This window comes from Protopterus annectens, chromosome 7.part0 (assembly GCF_019279795.1).
Source record: "Protopterus annectens isolate FY-2018-M chromosome 7.part0, PAN1.0, whole genome shotgun sequence".
Taxonomy (NCBI): Eukaryota; Metazoa; Chordata; order Ceratodontiformes; family Protopteridae; genus Protopterus; species Protopterus annectens.
Genome location: NC_056739.1, coordinates 796,192,946 through 796,210,711, shown reverse-complemented (window position 1 = coordinate 796,210,711; position 17,766 = coordinate 796,192,946). Strand labels below are relative to the sequence as shown.

At 39.4% G+C, this 17,766-nt stretch overlaps 1 protein-coding gene across 1 annotated transcript in view; it reads right to left on the bottom strand.

Annotated features, from left to right (window-relative positions):
- DNAH2 (dynein axonemal heavy chain 2) overlaps positions 1-17,766 on the bottom strand; it is a 6,636,854-nt gene that overhangs the window by 918,686 nt on the left and 5,700,402 nt on the right. The gene's annotated exons all lie outside the window — the stretch shown is intronic.

The following is a 17,766-nucleotide window of genomic DNA, read 5'->3' as shown; positions in this document are numbered from 1 at the left end:
GAAAACACAAGAATGGAGAAAGGAGATTTAAGTAATAGGGGTGACTACTAGCAGGGTATAGAAGTAGGCAAGACATGGGTGGAACTTACTAGAGACAATTAACAAACAAATCAAGGTTTTAGAAACAAATAACTAGAGTGGGAAAGGTAAAGTGAGAAGAGGCTAAATAGGAGTATATACGAAGGGTCAGAGGCAAGAATTACGGTGAGAAGGTTCATTTCCAATAAGCTGTGTTTGAGCAGTGGAATCAGACTGGGATGGTAATCAAGAAAATTTAGTTTTTCTTCACACATAGTACTTATTCTGTACTTGATAAATGCAGAAAAGACCATTTCAGTGCTGTGGAACATTTTGAGAAAGTTTCAAGTCTTTTCAGGATCACTAATGCAACAAGTAGCACATTTGTTCTTGGTGCAGAAGCCTGTGGGTTCTATTCTTATGCCAGCTAGATTGTTTGTTGACACTGCAGTGCAGCATAAAGGGGTGCTGCACTCCTGAAGGTGCTGTCTTTCAGATGAGATGTTAAACTGAAGCCACATCTGCTTGAGTTGATGGTAGCTCAGTTGGATGTAGAAGATCCCATGGCACCTATCGAAAAGAGTTGAGTAAGTTCCCCGATGCTCTGGACAAATTTCTCCTAGCAGTATAAATACAACCACAGGTCTCCACTGATAAGAAGATACTAGCCTAGCAGGACTAACCCAGTCAACAGAAGAAAAATAAATAACTGAAGATAAAACAAAGACTACTGAGGTAAACTATGTACCTAAAAATGAATTAGTTCAGCAATACCCATGTATATGGTGACATTATATGATGAAGTACTTAGGTGCATGGATTAAAAGGGATTCCATTATGGCAACTAACTCTGTATGAGAAGAGACTAAGTAGAAGATAAAATAAAATCAATTCTTGTAATGCTCCTGATTATGGATACAGATAGTAAGATACAAACAATGAAAATATATCTAGTTTTTATATACAAGTCAGGCATATTTTTATCAGTGAGGAGAGAAACTGTGGACCATAATTAATAAACAGTTGAGGAATTTATTTGGGAGGAGAAAGGGGCAAGAGTTAATTGGGATAAGTTGTTTCACCTATTAGTATAAAGAGTTTAGGATTACCCAATTTGTAGGAATAATTTAGAGTTAAGAAAGTATGGTTCATATACACTTGAGAAAAAGGCTACAAATTATAATGGAAAGGCATAATGATGAAATGGGGAGTGGGGAAGACTAGGATTTTGGACAGAGGTTCTTAATGAGAATAAGAACAACAATATAGATTAATACATTTACAAACTGGCAGAAAGTATTCTAAGAAATAAACCAACAAGGGAATGTAGAAAAAGAGACTTTACAAATAGGAATGACTGCATGTATGGTATAGAAAACCATCAAGAGAGAGACGGAATTTATTACAGACAATTAGCAAATGAATCAAGATATTAGGACCAAAAAACAAGAGAGAGAGCGAGAGACAGAGAGGTCATACAGTGGGATCAGGTCAAGCAGATATTTGGACTGTGGATTGCAGACTGCCTTCATTACAAGGGATCGATAACAGCCTATAGGGCAAAGAGAAAGGGCTACAGGAGTGTTAAATGAAAGACGAACTCTGGTTGAGTTTACAGCCGAGTACAGAAAGTATAGTTGTGTACACTTACCATAAATGTAGATGTTCGAGTGTATTCACTGTTGCAGTCATTACATTTGCGTTATCTGCTTGCAGGTAGCCCTCAGTCGGCCTGATTAACAAAGTCTTGGGTCCTGTGTCAGTTGCTGTACCTTCTTCTATGACGTCAGGTCGTCAGGGGTATAAAACATGCAGCCGACACCATTACATCAGTCTTTCTTGAGGTGCGGTTACCGAAGCAGTTCGCAAGTGCCGGTCAGCCGACTCCTGAAATTTTCATTTTCGAGTTTCAGAACCGAAGTCTTCAACTAAAGATAAGTACTCTACTGGGGAAACTTTTTCTTGCTCCTTACCGATGTCAGTAAAAGTTAATAATTGCATTACTTGTAGAAAGCAAATACCTCATAACGATTTTCATTTGTACTGTATTCCTTGCCTAGGCCCTGACATTGACATACCTTGCTGTCGGTTTTGTGCTTTATTTAATCAGCGCACTATCCGTAGTCGTTATATTTTCGCCTCTAAATATTTCGGTTCTCAGTTTAATTATCCAGAAATGTCGTCAATTATCCATCCGACTACTGGGATTCCGAAAAAATGCAAAGATAAAGACAGAGACAGGCTGCAGAGGTCTTTAACTGCCGACTATGCTTCTCCTAAGCCAGTCGCCAGTTCGCCGGTACTCAGTGAGGTGCTTTTGCACCCCCTGATACCCGCTACTTCTGATTCGCAGGCTTCTACTGAGACCCATTCGGAGTCCGATATGCCACAAGATGCTTCAACTATAGAACCCGCGGATGTCTCTACCTTGGATGGGTCCGGAGCTGCTGTGCAGGTACCGGGTCCTGAGGGTGTATTCAGGTCTACGGACTTTCATATTAAACTGACACCTCCTTCTTTACTTAGGCCTAAATCTCGATCCATGCCTAAAAAAACGACGTCCAGGCTACATGCTCAGGCCTCTATGCCTAAAAAAACAAATGATAAGAATGTCTGAAGATCTAATAACTCTAATCAGGGGTAGCCAACCCCCCCCCCACTTCTAATAGGCCTAGGACTGAAGTTGATTATGAATCTTGTAATCAGGATTCTGATTTTTCTGATTCTTCTGATGATCTGGATTTGCCCTTATCTACTTATGAAGATTTTGATGCAGAGGACTCCATTCCCTCTTCTTCCCCTCCTGAGGATTTTTCTTTTGGGGAAACCTTGCATATTCTAAGGGAGCATTTCCACTGGGAAAGCCAGGATTTTTCTGATTCAAAAAAGAGGCTTAGGGATTTCCTACTCCTAGCTCAGCATAGGCCTTTAGCTATTCATCCTGTACTAGACATTGTTGATGATGCTTATTCAGAATCTAATTTGGCCCCTGATTCCCTGCCTCCTGCTCCCAGAAAACCTGACAGATACTACAGGGTCCCTGAGTCCCACAAGTTCCTTTTTAAAAATCCTATTGCAGATCCAGAGACTATTTCACAGGGGTCCAAGGGCATTAAGGCTTCTACAGTTAAAAATCCTAACCCTTCTGATAGAGGCTCCAGGGTGCTGGATAGATGGGGTAAGAAGGTTTACACTTCTGCAACCTTGGCCATTAGGGCTTTAAACTGCCAGTTTCATATGTTAAAGTATTAGCAACATGTTACTGGACTGCTTAAATAGAGAATGATGTTGATTCCTGACTATGTGGAAAATAAAGAATTACAAGATTTAATGCATTCTGCTGAGCAAGTTGGAAAACATACTTTGCAATGTGGTTTTGATTCATTAGAGGCCTCTTGCAGGGCTGCTGTTACTGGGTCTGTACTCAGAAGGCATGCTTCGCTTAAGGAGCAATCATTGCCTGATCATGTTAAAGCTAAATTGTTGGATGCTCCTTTAAATCAGGACCACCTGTTTGGCAACAAGGCTGAGGAAGTTCTTAAAAAGATGGAAGATAAAGCTAAATCTATGCAAACTGTTAAAGATTTTTTACAAGTTCAGCCTCCTAGATTTAGTAGGCACTGGCCCTCTAAGAATTGGTCCTTTCCAGCCCCTTCCAGGTCTTCTCAAGCCAAACCCAGACACAGCAAAAACCCCAGGTTTCAGTCTCAGGGGACACACAGAACTAAGCAGTAGGGGGCCTCCTCTTCCAAATCTGGGAATAATAAGACTCCCCCATGGTAAACTGTCTTTTCCTTTTAAAACTTCCAAGCACTTATCAACTGACTGCCCCTTTGGGGGGAAAGATTGCTCTTCATGCAAAGAATTGGGAACTCATTACCCAGGACAAATGGGTTTTAAATATAGTGTCCCAGGGATACAGATTTAAATGGCTCGAGGCCACCCTATATCCCATGATGCCTGGTGCTAGATACCCAGATCTCATTTGGTAAGTCTAACTGCAGACATAAAAATACAGAAATCCTATCCTAGAATGCATAAATCCTACTGGATAGACTACTAGTCAGAAGGAATAGCCAGAGAAGACTCAGCCAGTGACAGAAAACATAAGGAACTCTTCTCGTTCTACTAGGATAGGGGGATGGAGGGTGGGACACAAGAAAGAAGGTGAGAAGAAGACAACTAACATGGAACGTTATGGTAGGTGCATAACTTCTTAATGTTAAGTTGTCTATCTCGCCTTCATTCTTGCTGGTTGGGACAGCGTCCCTAGCACCTCAATCCTGGGTGGCTCATCGGAACAGACTCTTCAGAACAGTGGAACCAAAATCAGCTCTGCTCCTGGAGGCCACGTCCAGCTTATAATGTGAAATGAAGGTATGAGGATTGGCCCATGTAGCTGCCGCACAAATAGTTTCCATTGGCAATCTTGCTTGAAAAGCCACTGAAGTAGCTAGAGCTCTAGTGGAGTGACCTTTTGGTTTAGCAAGAAGCTCTTTGTTCCTTAGCTGATATATCAATGTAATAATAGATGTCAACCACCTAGATAAAGTTACTTTCGACACTGGTAGACCTTGTTTACCCTCAGCATAGGACAGGAACAGCTGGTCTGATTTTCTGATTTGCTTAGTTCTATGCAAGTAAAAACGTAACTGTCTATGAACATCCAACTGATGCAACTTGTACTCTGCCTTGTTGGAATAATTTGGAAAAAACACAGGGAGATCAATAGACTGATTCAAATTATTCTCAGAAGAAACCTTTGGAAGGAAGGAAGGAAGGATTAGTCCTGAGAGAAACTCTGTCCTTGTGGAAAACTAGATAAGGAGGGCAAACACAAAGAGCTTGAAGTTCAGAAACTCTTCTGGCTGAAGTAATTGCAACCAGAAGAAGGGTCTTCCAAGAAAGAAACTTCAAAGAACAAGAAGCTGCAGGTACAAAGGGGGGCAATATCAGGGAAGCTAAAATCAAATTTAGATCCCACGGAGGCGGGGGATCTCTCAGTGGGGGCCTGATTAAAGTAGTCCCTTTGAGAAAGGCTTTACAAAGCTTATGGGACATAATACTAGTACCTGATAGGCCTGTATGAAAGTTTGAAATTGCAGCTAGTTGAACTCTAATCGTGGCAGAAGAAGATCCAGCATGAAAAAGTTCCGCTAAAAAGTCCAAAATATGGTGCACAGGGGCTGAAAAGGGATATATATTTCTAGCCTCTGCCCAGAAAGAGAAACGTTTCCATTTACTAGCATAAGTCTTTCTAGTGGTAGACGTATGCGATGATAAGATGATTTCACGCACCGAGTGGGAGATGTTCGGAAGCCTGGCTAAGGTTGGACGTGGAGCAACCAAGCAGTGAGCTGGAGAGATTGAAGGGATTGGTGCAGCCCACCTGATTGATGGATCAGGAGGTCTGGAACTGGGTCCAGGGTCCAGGGCTGTTCCAGAAGGTGATGATGCAGGAACGGGAACCAAATTTGTCGAGGCCAGTAAGGGGCAATGAGGATCATCTTGCATCCCAAGATGGTAGCTTTCTGTATTAGTTTGGGAATCAGGGGAAATGGAGGAAATGCATAAAGAAGTCCCTGAGGCCAATTGTGAACTAGAGCGTCTCTGGGGGAGTGTCCAGGAAGAGGGAGGAGAGAGAAGAAATTGTTGCACTTGCTGTTGAAGGGGATGGCAAAAAGGTCGCAGCAAGGCTGACCCCATATGCAGAAAATTTGGTCTGCCACTGTCTGATTGAGAGACCACTAGTGAGGCATGAGAATTGTTCTGCTCAGCCTGTCCGTTATAACGTTGGACTTCCCAGGGATGTGCGCTGCTATCAGAAACCGTTTGGAAGAGATCGCCCACTGCCAGAGTCTGAGTGCTTCTCGACATAGGGGGTAGGACTTGGTTCCGCCCTGCTTGTTGACGTACCACACTACCGACATATTGTCTGTTTGAATTGCAATGGTGCCGGTGGGAAGAGAGTTGTGAAGAGCTTGCAACGCCAAAAGCATGGCCCTCATCTCCAAGACATTGATATGCAGATGGTACTCGTGAGGCTGCCAGGTGCCTTGGACTGTTCTGCCCTGAAAATGCCCCCACCCCCACCCGATCAGGGAGGCATCCGTGGTCACCGTAGCCACTGGAGGAGGAAGGGCAAATGGTCTGCCCTGGGGTACTGAGTTGGTTTTTGCATGTCTGTGTGATCATTATCTTGTGAGACATTGGTAGATGCTGGAAAGACCATTGCGTGAACAGCATCCACTGAAGAATCCTCATATGAAAACGAGCAAGGGGAACTAGTATGACAGCCGCTGCCATGAGACCCAAGGTTTTTAGGATGAATCTGGCCCTGAATTTTTTTGCATCCTAATAAGACCTGCACATGTCGGCGAATGTCTAACACTTTGTCTAATGGCAGTCTCGCTGACATGTCCTTTGTATTTAAGTTTGTGCCTATAAAGGTAATAGATTGACAAGGTGACAATGCAGACTTTTCAGAATTTATTGTGATACCTAATTTGGAGCAAGATTGGATGGTGTAGTCTCTGGCTCGCAGCAGGTGATGTTTGGTGGTAGCAGTAAGGAGCCAGTCGTCTAGATATGGAAACACCTGGAATCCTTGCCATCTCAGGTGAGAGGTAACTACTGCCAAACATTTGGTGAACACCCTGGGGGCAGTGGTGAGACCAAAGGGCAGAGCTCTGAACTGATAATGACTGGCTCCCAGCCGGAAGTGGAGGAATCTTCTGGAGCATCTGTCCATTTTGATATGGTAGTACGCATCCTGAAGATCTATGGAGCACATCCAATTGTCCTGACCCAGGAAGGGTAAAATGGACTGTAGCGTGACCATCCGGAACTTCGTTCTTTGAACAGACCTGTTTAGTCTGCTGAGATCCAGAATGGGTCTCCAGTCCCATGTCTTTTTTGGTACCAAAAAGAACCTTGAGTAAATTCCAGATCCTTGCTGGTCTGCTGGGACTGGCTGGATGGCTCTTTTTCTTAGCAGTTTTGATATTTCTTGAACTGCTTGATCACTTAGATTGGGTGAAACATCTGGAAGGGATTTGTTGGGAATGTAGGGAGTGTGAAAGAAATGGATTTTGTAGCCTTTGGATATGATTGACAGTACCCATTTGTCTTGTGTTGTACTTTGCCAGGCTTTTGGGTACAGTGATAATCTTTGACTAATAACCAGAATCACAATGGAATAAACCATGAAAAGCACAAGGCACTGCTCCGGTACAATAAAGGCTGTCTGTAAATACTCCTGGACTTAACTGTCCAAAAAATCTAAATCCCAGGGTAGTCTGCAAAAATTATTTAATAAAGAAATATGCCACAAATGGCTATAAAAACACGAAAATAAGTACAGTACATAGCAATTATTCACTGATTTAGTGCTTTCATCTCCAGTCGGAGACTTCTTCAGAATCAATTTTCCATCACAAAAGTCAGAGTTTATATAAGTTCCAAGGCAATGTTATTGGCTGGCAATACATTACTTAATTAATATTTATAATTTAAAGGTTAAGTGTGCAAAAAGCAGAAACAATAAAAAACATAAGGTTAAAACACAGAGGTTTGAATCAAGTTGTTCACATTATTTGTGATAACTTTTTCTTAGCTGTCTTCTTGTTAAAAGAACATGATTAATCAATCCAATAATATTATATATATTCATACATATTAATTAATCCAAGGATATAAATATTTAAAAATATAAACAAATATTTAAAAATATAAATAACTTATATGTATATTAATTAATTAAAAACTCCACAATATAATAGTGTAAAAATAATGATGATGGAAGGAAAATATATATATATATATATATATATAAATATATATATATATATATATATATAAATATATGTACCACGTTAAAAGGTCTTCAAATAAAAATAAAAATAAAAAATATATTGATTCAAAAAATCCTTTACATACACTGATAGAAAAAGTAAAAATACTCATATATTATCAAATTGTTTTATATTGTAAATACTATTATACCCATGCCTCTTTGGGTCAGCTGCAAGGAGTTTTAATGCGGGAGTAATGGAAATATGGTCATTGAGACCCTTACCACAAACTGCATCAAGTCTCAATTGTCAAATCATCTCTCCGAATTCCAGTTGTGTTTCCCAATCACTACCCCTTTCTGGGGTGGTTAACTTCTTCCAATACCCAAAATTTATAATTTGCCTCTTTACATGTCAAAGCATGTCTATACAGGGCATTGTTTTCATTATGCTTGTTTATGTCTCTAATATGTTCATAAATTCTGGTCCTAAGGTGACGTTCCGTTTTTCCTATGTAGTAGCTCCAACAAGTTCTACAGAAAGCCAAATAGACTACCCCTTTAGAGTAGCAACTGTTATACCTATTTGCCCTTAAAGTCATTCCTAAACTGGGAATTCTAATTTCCTTGCATCCGGCAATATAGCTGCATTGCGCACATGTCCCACATCTAAAGGTCCCAAGTTTTGTACAAGTCTCTCCTGCATTATTATTATTGTTCTTCTCAATAATATTCTTAATATTTTTACTCCTCCTAAAACTGTATTTTATAGTATATTGAAATATGTTAGTTTTTGTTGGCATATTTTTAAACATTTCCCATGTTTCATTTATACATTTTTTTCAACCATCCTATTCCTTTATAATAAGTTAGGGTTAGGTATGGGTATTGTATCTAAACTATTTGTTTCCTGCCGATTAAAAATGCTATTCTTTCCATCCAAGTTAGGATATACTGTAAAAATACCATCATTAGTCGACAGGGGGACATATTTATTGCCTCTTCCTAGCTGGACATATTCCTTTATAGATTTAGTTAATTCAGATGGGTATCTCCTTTCTAAAAACATTTTTTCAACATTATTTTTTCAACATTATTAATTTCATTTAGGAATTCATTCGTGTCCGAGATCATTCTAGCCATTCTAACCATTTGCCCTTTTATTATGTTCTTTTTTAGTTGATAGGGATGATCACTTTCAAAATGTAAATAGGAATTAGAATAATGTTCCTTTCTATAAATATTAGACTTATAACATTTATTTTCATAGTCTTTGTTCAGTTTTACATCCAAAAAGTGTATTTCATCTTCACCTGTTTGGTATGTAAATTGTAGAAAGGTAGTACTATGATTAATATTATGTATAAACTTGTCAATACTGCCATAGGGGCCATTCCATAAAACAAAAATGTCATCCAAAAAACGAAAATATTTAATAATATATTGGCTATACTCCGAGTTAAACACATACTGGCGCTCCCAAAAAAGCATAATTATATTTGCGTATATTGGGGCACATGCCGATCCCATTGCAACACCTTCTTTTTGGTGATAATATTCTCCTTGAAAATATATATAATTAAACTTTAAGACTAATTCCATATTTTCTAAAACTAGCTTATATTCATCTACTGTTAGAAAGCCCATCTCTGTTAACATTCTTTCAAACCATATCAGCCCCTCTATCTGGGGTATTACTGAAAATAAGTCCCTTATATCAACTGTAATAAATGTGCTTTCATCTATATATGGACTCTTCCCAATTTTATTCAAAAAGTCCCATGAGTCAATCAAAATATGTGTGTGGTTGTTATAAAATTTCTTTAACTTAACATCCACATAAATTGCTAAAGGTTGTGTTTTAGATCCTTGTGATGAGACTATAGACCTCATGGGTGGATCATATAGGGACTTGTGTATTTTCGGTATACCAAAAATAACAGGTATAACTGGTTTAGGTACTTTAAGATAATTATATAATTCTATGTCAATCAGTCCTTGTAATAAATTATCTTCCAATATTAAGTCTATCTTCTTGTAAGAAATGTTTATCTCGTTCCTGGAAACAAGTTCGTACTGATTCTCCTTGTCCAAAATGTCCATCATTTTCTTAGTATAATCCCACCTGTCCATAATTACAACCCCTCCTCCTTTGTCGGGTTTCATTACTCTAATTCTTTCATTGCCACTTAATTCGTTAAGCAATTTCATTTCAGCTTTTGTCAAATTTTTATCAAGCACATTTTCCTTCTTGTAATCTTTCCGAATTCTGTTAACCACACATTTTTCAAAGTTCATAATTTCATAATGGAGTGGGGGGTTGTATATACTTGATCTTTTTAAGGTATTTTCTTTTTCTTGTAGGTCTCTATCCTTATAAATATGTTTAAAATTGAGTAACCACAGTAGTTATCCACAGCTCCTAAGTGACTATGAAGTTCAAAAACACTGAGTACATCCACTATAAATGGTCATGACTCCTAGGGCACAAAATAAATCCAAGATACGTAATGTGTTCAACGATGCCCAAACTATAGTGTTGATTGTATAGACCATACACCAAACAGCGTAACAAAAATCAGGAACACAGACTAGTACAGGCGACCAAGTTTAATTAAAAGTTAGCGCTTTCACCAACAGGCTTCATCAGACTTTAAAACACAAAGAATAAACCACTCCATTCAAATAACACGCCAACGTCTTCCATAGGTTAAAAAACAGATGACATCACTACCTCATTTCTAATTAACAATCAGTAAAAATTAAATACATACATAAATCCCTAAAAAACATAAAACTAAATTCAGAAAAATTTAAAAACTTTAAGACAACAAAATCCATAAATGGATAAAAAATATATAATACATAAAGCAAAGATAAGAGAAAATATATATACATATATATTAATTCCTTTTTCTGATGGATAATCTCCTACTCTTTAGAATAGGCTTGAGGGGGATCTTATCATTAAGCCCAGGGCTAACATCAGCCCTAAACCTATTAATCCATTTTAACTCACATTCTTCAGTATAATTATTAACATCCCCACCTCGCAAACTCATCCCAACAGACTGTAGGACCATAAAAACAAAAGAATGTGAAGGCCCATAAGTGTTACAATGTTTTGCTAAAGCATTAGAGGTGGAAGCAATACGTATGTGGTAGATATGATCCCTGATTCGTTCACGCAATTTTCTGTTGGTCTTGCCAACATAAAAAGCTTCACATGAAACACACTTAGCAAGATAAACCAGGATCTCACTCTGGCAGTTAGTATTAGTATAGAAGGTATATACTACTCCTGTAGTTGGATGTATAAAAACACAATCAGTGTCAATAAAAGAACTCTGCCCACAACTACCACATGGTTTCGTATTGACCTGAACGTCCAACCTACCAGTATTACATCTATCTAACGAACAATGGCACAGCAACTGTTTCAAGTTCTTCCTATTCTTATAGGAGTAACTGGGCTTCGGACCAACTATTGCTGCCAAACGTTCATCTAACAGCAGTGTTCCCCAATACTTCTCTACAACCCTTCTAATCTCAGTTACATCCGACGTATAAAACATCAACATCTTCAAAAATTGGCCCTGTCCATTCTCTAGCCATGTCTCAGTATCAATGCCTCTAGCTGAAAAATAGGGTCTAGCTCTTGTTCCCCTTAATAAATCTACTTCAACCATGGCTCTATTTATCTCTTCCTGGTTATAACTGCATCGTACCAACCTCTCTCTAAGGCTATCCAATTCCTGTCGATACCCTTCATCACCCGGGTTTAACCTCAAGGCTCTCATACACTGGCCTTTGACCACGTTTTCAAAGACAAAACGTGGGTGCATACTCCCATGATGCAGTAGAGTGTTCCTATAACAGTTCTTCCTATGTACTGCAGTATTGAGCAACCCACTACTAAGTCTCTCAACGTGCACATCAAGAAAAGAAATATTGTGTCTAGAGTAATTAACCGTAAACTCTAAATAAGGTGTCAATGAATTAATACATGACACAAACTCCAAGAGACTTGACTCATCGTCCTTCCATATTAGGAAGAGGTCATCTACAAACCGTCTGTAGAAACCTACGGACTGCTTGAATGATCTCATATTAAACAACATCTCCTCTTCCCAACCTGCCATAACTATGTTGGTGTAGCTATTGGCACAAGAAGTGCACATAGCTACGCCATCATTCTGTATATACGTTCCAGAATTGAACATAAACACATTATTATACAAAATGACCTCTAAAAACAAAGTTAGGAGGTCTATCTTTTTATTCCCTAAGTCCGAATGTCTTGACAGATAAGAATGTGTCTTAATTACCCCTTCTTCATTAGGTATCATGGTAAAAAGACTTTTCACATCCAACGTAGCAAGCACATATGATTCCTCACTGCTAACATCTTTGATATAGTCATATAAATCTAAGAGGAACTGCTTAGTGTCCCTTAATACAAAGACATTTGAATCAACAACTGGTCTTAAATGATGTTCTAGATACAATGAAAAAGGCTCTGTGACCCAACCATGTCCAGCTACAATAGGCCGCAAGGGGGGTTTACCAATGACTTATGAACCTTGGGAAGGCCCTGTATAATTGGTATTAGAGGATTATCAACCCTCAAAAACTTAAATAAATCAACCTCTATATCATGACTACTCAATAAATCGTCGAGCATACGATAAATATCTAATACCTTTACTATTATCCCCTCGTTATCAATACAGGTGTAAAACCTCTCCTCTCCTAACATTGTCTCCATGCGATGGACATAATCAACACTATCCATCAGGACAATGGGACCCCCCTTATCAGCTGGTCTAACTACCATTGATGTATCATTAATCAACTCTTTCAGAGCCTTCCTCTGTAAATAATTCAAATTGTAATTCCTAGGACGTATTCTATTTCTTCCACCCATCTCATGTAAATCATTCTCAACCAACCTAGTGAATGTATCCACGAGGGGGTGTAACATTGGAACATATGTGCTTTTTGGTCTAAAAACTAATGGATCTCTATTGTTCAAATCACCACCAAAGTCCAGTTTCAACTGGATATTACGGACGAATAACTTAATCTAGAGCGTTTTCGGCTCCCTGATGGTTCCGACACCAGAGTCGGGGCCGACTGCGAGATAGGTACTCCGGTTCCAGGCGGAACCGAAGTTGAAGCAGACTCCACACCCGATGACGGCGCCGAACTGGGAGCCGGTGGCTTCGTTGGCTTAGAGGGTTTCACTGGCTGGGCCTTAGCCGGTGACCCTTCAGGTTTGAGCAAACTCCTAAGGATTATCTTATTCCTACACTCCTGCAGGACTCTTGGACTAAAGGCGTGACACACCGAACAAGAGTCCTGAAGGTGTAGGGCGCCCAAACAGTAGACACAAGAAGTGTGACCATCTGTCAGTGACAACTTCTGACAGCATGAGTCACACTTCTTGAATCCAGATACTTTCGTATCTTTAGACATTCCTGTAAAAGGAAATATCAATTACAGAGAAAAAATAACAGAAGGGAAGTAGGTAACTAGTAAAACACATGCACTCAACACAAGTTACCACACCCTAAAAGCACACACACTCTATTATCCAAGAAAAGGTAAATAGACCTACTAAACTACAACAATTTCTAATAAAGAAACTACTACATAAAAATTGAGAACAAGGATTAGCCTCTAACTAAAAACGGCTACCTTTAAGAAAAGAAACAGGGGAGGGGGGAGGGGAAAACTCTCTAACAAGAAAACGAGTTTTCAAGGGAAGGAGACTAAATTACCAACAGATAACTACAACTACTATAACTACTAAAACTATTCTAAACACCAACTACAATATAAAATTTTTTATATAGTAACAATAAAATTGAAAAATATGACCTGAGCCAGTAAAAGCAACCTCGCAGCAGAAGCGGCAAAAGAGATCTGGGTATCTAGCGCCAGGCATCATGGGATATAGGGGGTCCAGTAAGCAGCTCTCGAGCTTTTGAAGATGGCCGAGTCAGAGCCGAGGATCGGCTCCGAACCCAACCAGCAAGAATGAAGGTGAGATAGACAACTTAACATTTTCCATTACACGGAGCATTCAGGAAGGAGCTTTGAAGGGTTCTGCAAACTCACATAAGAGCATCTAGGCATGCCTTCTGATGGAAATGCCTGAACCCACCACCTGTGAGGTATCTTATGCTGTGTGGGATATAAGCCTCATGGATGAATTGGAAATGGACTGAAGGGTAGCCAACTGCAAGGCAACAGTCTTGTGAAGTGTGTCAAATTGTTTAGTGACCAAGAGCAAATGTAGCTAAAGCATAAACACTCTTCCCAAATCTGTCGCCCTGTTAGGGAGGTGGACAGGGAACTTTGTTCTTCTAGTTTCTTGGCATCAACATGTACTCTCTTGCTGCAAAAGGTTCTGTCCTTTAGCTGGTGCCAGGATCCAATCTGGGCTCCTAGAGATAGGTTCAATGGTATCAGGTTCTTTCCACACTTGTCGACAGATCAAATCAATGAGATCATTGGCAGGTGGAATCACTGAGGAGGTAGAAGGGCAAGCTCCAAAAGCCTCAAGGAATATGGACTCCTCTTGGAAAGAGTTGTCAGGAGACCAACCACCCCCTTTGCTTTAGGAGTGCCAGACTGTCTCCAAATAAGACGTTGGCACGTGGTGATCTTGGGGACCTTTCCCCCTCATCAAAGTCAGTATCTTCTGTGACAGACTCTTGTGGAGAGTCCAGGTATCTCCTTTTGCACTTTTTCTTCTTGGGAACTTCTTTGGTGGGATGTTTCAGAGAAGTGTCAGAAGAAATTAGTATATGCTACTGGGTATCTTGGTGACTAACTTCGGCTGACTGTGCCAATGGCACAGTTGATTGAGGTTCTAGACACAGAGACGAATGGGTTAGGGTAGTCAGAGCTGAAGAAGGTGGAGAAGTCTGAGCTCAAGGAAGAGAGAAAGCTCTCTCCACTATTTCAAATACAGAATGCCTCAGAGAGGAGGAGACCGATAGCTCCGAGAAGACATATTTACAGACCATAAGCTCCCTCTGCCCTGAAGGGAGACTACTCGAAGAGGGAGTTGGAGCTGAGCTATTTAGCGCCGGGGCTCTGAGGGGAAGAGATGGCTCTAATAGCTTCGGAGTTGACTCCAACACCTCAGATCTGGTGCCAGCACTACGGCTCTGAGAGTTGTCTGGCTCCAAAGTGCTTGGCACCAGTTCACTCAGTGATGCCACCAGAGTAAAAGTTACCAGAGTCTTTGGATCCATCACCTTCTAAACTAAAAAGGGGGAAGTAGTACTAATAAGAATCTCCAGACCCAAGTGGGTCAGAGCCAGAAGGAGCCCCATTTAAATCTGTGTTGACAGGAACTTCCTCATCATCCTGTCCACATCGGCTTCAGTCAGACATTTGGAAGAACATGCCAAAGATGCTGTTGGTGATGGTCTCGAATGATGATGCCTCAAAGATTGCTCCAAGAAGGTGAAAGGAAACCTACAGGAAACTGGACCCAGGGCAAACAGCAATGACAGAATCTGAGGAGATTTTTCTGTTCTAGTCTTCAGATCCAAAGGGGCTGGATCAGAAGTCTTAGATAAATTTTAATGAGGTTTGGAACCCAGAGTCGAGAAAGTGGCTAGATCCAGGTAACAGTGGTTAAGATCCAGCAATCAAAACTTGATAGAAATGCATAAACCCACCCGCCCCCCTGGCAAAAATCTCCTATGCTTTGCCCTTGCACGTCAGTGGAACTCCCTACCACCATCCATCCACACCATCTCTAGTCACTCTTCCTTCAAAACCTTACTGCACTCACACCCAACATCTCTCTGGGAATGCTCCTGCACCCATCCCACATCACCTCTTCTCCTCTCTATACCTTAGACATCCTTTAAGTTTTGATTGTTAAATAGAGTGATAGGTGGGCTGAAGCATGTGACTTACTTGTATCTCCTATTTAAATACTGAATGATTCTAGTTGATTTGTACTGATGAAGGGTGTAGACCCGAAAGCTTTGCAATAAAGTGTTTGGTGTGTTTTAGAGTTGTATACCTTAGACATCTCAGGTACTCCAGAGTCCTATTCTTTTCCTCAAAGTACTAGCAAGAATTTACAACAATTCTTATTTTTCTTAACCTTGATTGTTTGCTTCATATTGCATCTGTAAATACTATGATTTTAGTTGTACTTTTGTATTTACTGTTATATAATTACTTGTTTATAACTTTTGGTTTGTGTAGCTTTTTACAATTACTTGTTTATAACTTTTGTTATTATGGAGCTTTTCTCCCCAGGATTCCATTGAAAACGGCTACTTCTTGGCCCAATGGACCATCCTGGCAAACAAACTGCAAATAAATAAATAAATAAAGAGGTAAGAAAGGGAAAAAGATACTAACAATGGTAAAAGTAGATGTACAAGAAGTATGTTAAAAGAAGTACAAGCCATGGTAATTAAGAGTACACAAGTAATTAAATAGTTTACTGGAAAAAGGGAGGAAGCACTATAAAAGTATAAACACTATCAAAGATATAGACTACAAAGTTATAAAGATAAATAAATTCTCACTCACAATACAAAAGTCGCTAAACTCAAGAGTAAAAGAGTGACCACATCCATACCCTAAGGCAGCAAATGAGATCTGTGGTATGTTAGGAGACTAGGGTATTATGGGAAAAGGAAGAGCTTGAAAGTTTCAGTGATCCACGAGCTAGCAGAAGCGGCTGAGTTGGATCAGAGGATAGGATCCAAACCAAAGAGTTGAGGGACGAATAAAAAGTGACATCAGATTGTAGGTTTAGGAGTTTTGCACATAAGTATTTGCAAACGTATTTGTATATACCAAGTAGACTTCAGAGAATTTTTCTACTGGTAGATAGTAATTGTTGGAAGTGTGAAAAGAAAGACAGGAGTACCTGGGAACATCCTTTTTTTGAAGGGGGTGTAGTGAGTTGGCAGATTTAAAAAAAAAATTCTCTGAAAGGAACAATGTCAGAAGTGTAGGGACAGCATATTACTGTAACCACAAAAATTATTCTTTTGAGATGGGATATAGAAAAAGAACTGCCTAGACATAGTAAGGCACAACTAAATTTAATGCTGTTTGCAGCCAAAAAAGTAATTACTAGAAAATGGAAATCAAAAGCTAAACCAGCAGTAACAGAATCACGCAGTGTTGTAAAGGAGATAAAACAAATGGAGGGGGATCTTTAGAAAATGGAAGGCTAGAACTGCACAGAAATAAAAATAATCTGTGTGAACAATGCATGCAGAATAATTTTCAGGAGAGAAATTTTGGAGAAGGCAGGACTTGAGCAATCTAAGTAATGTTAAATTAAATAATAATTAAGAAGGAGGTAAGTACTAGGCTAGATGCACTTATAAACCATTTAAGCCTAGCTAATTTTGCCTTCAAAGGTGAGAATCAAACATTGCACCTTGTTTCTTTGAGATAAACACTTTAACCATTATACCAACACCCAACCATATATGTATACTGCATGAAAAGGAAAACTCTGTAAAGGCTTACTTGATTTTTTTTTTATAACTGTTTGCATACTCATGTCTGCGCAATATGTGAAGTTAATAAACATTATTAAAAAAACAGGAATGATGTCTCTATACCTGACAACCTGGCGATGGTTAGATCACAATTAAAATGCAACATGCAGCTTTAGAGACTATTTAAAGAAAAAAAATAATAGATTGTTGGAAGGAGTGAAGGGGAATGTTACTAGAAAAGTGTTTGGGATAAAATGGAAAAGGAATGGACAGAGGCAAGATAAAGGGTGAACAAGATTGTTTCAAGAAATGTGGTAGAATTACCCTGAAGGAAGAGAGTGGCTTAAGAAGACAGTTCAAACAACTATTTAAGGAACCACTGATTCACAGAGGTGGATGTTAATTCACAGACTGCTCATTCAGAAAGTAAGAATAAAAAAAAGCATAGAAAAG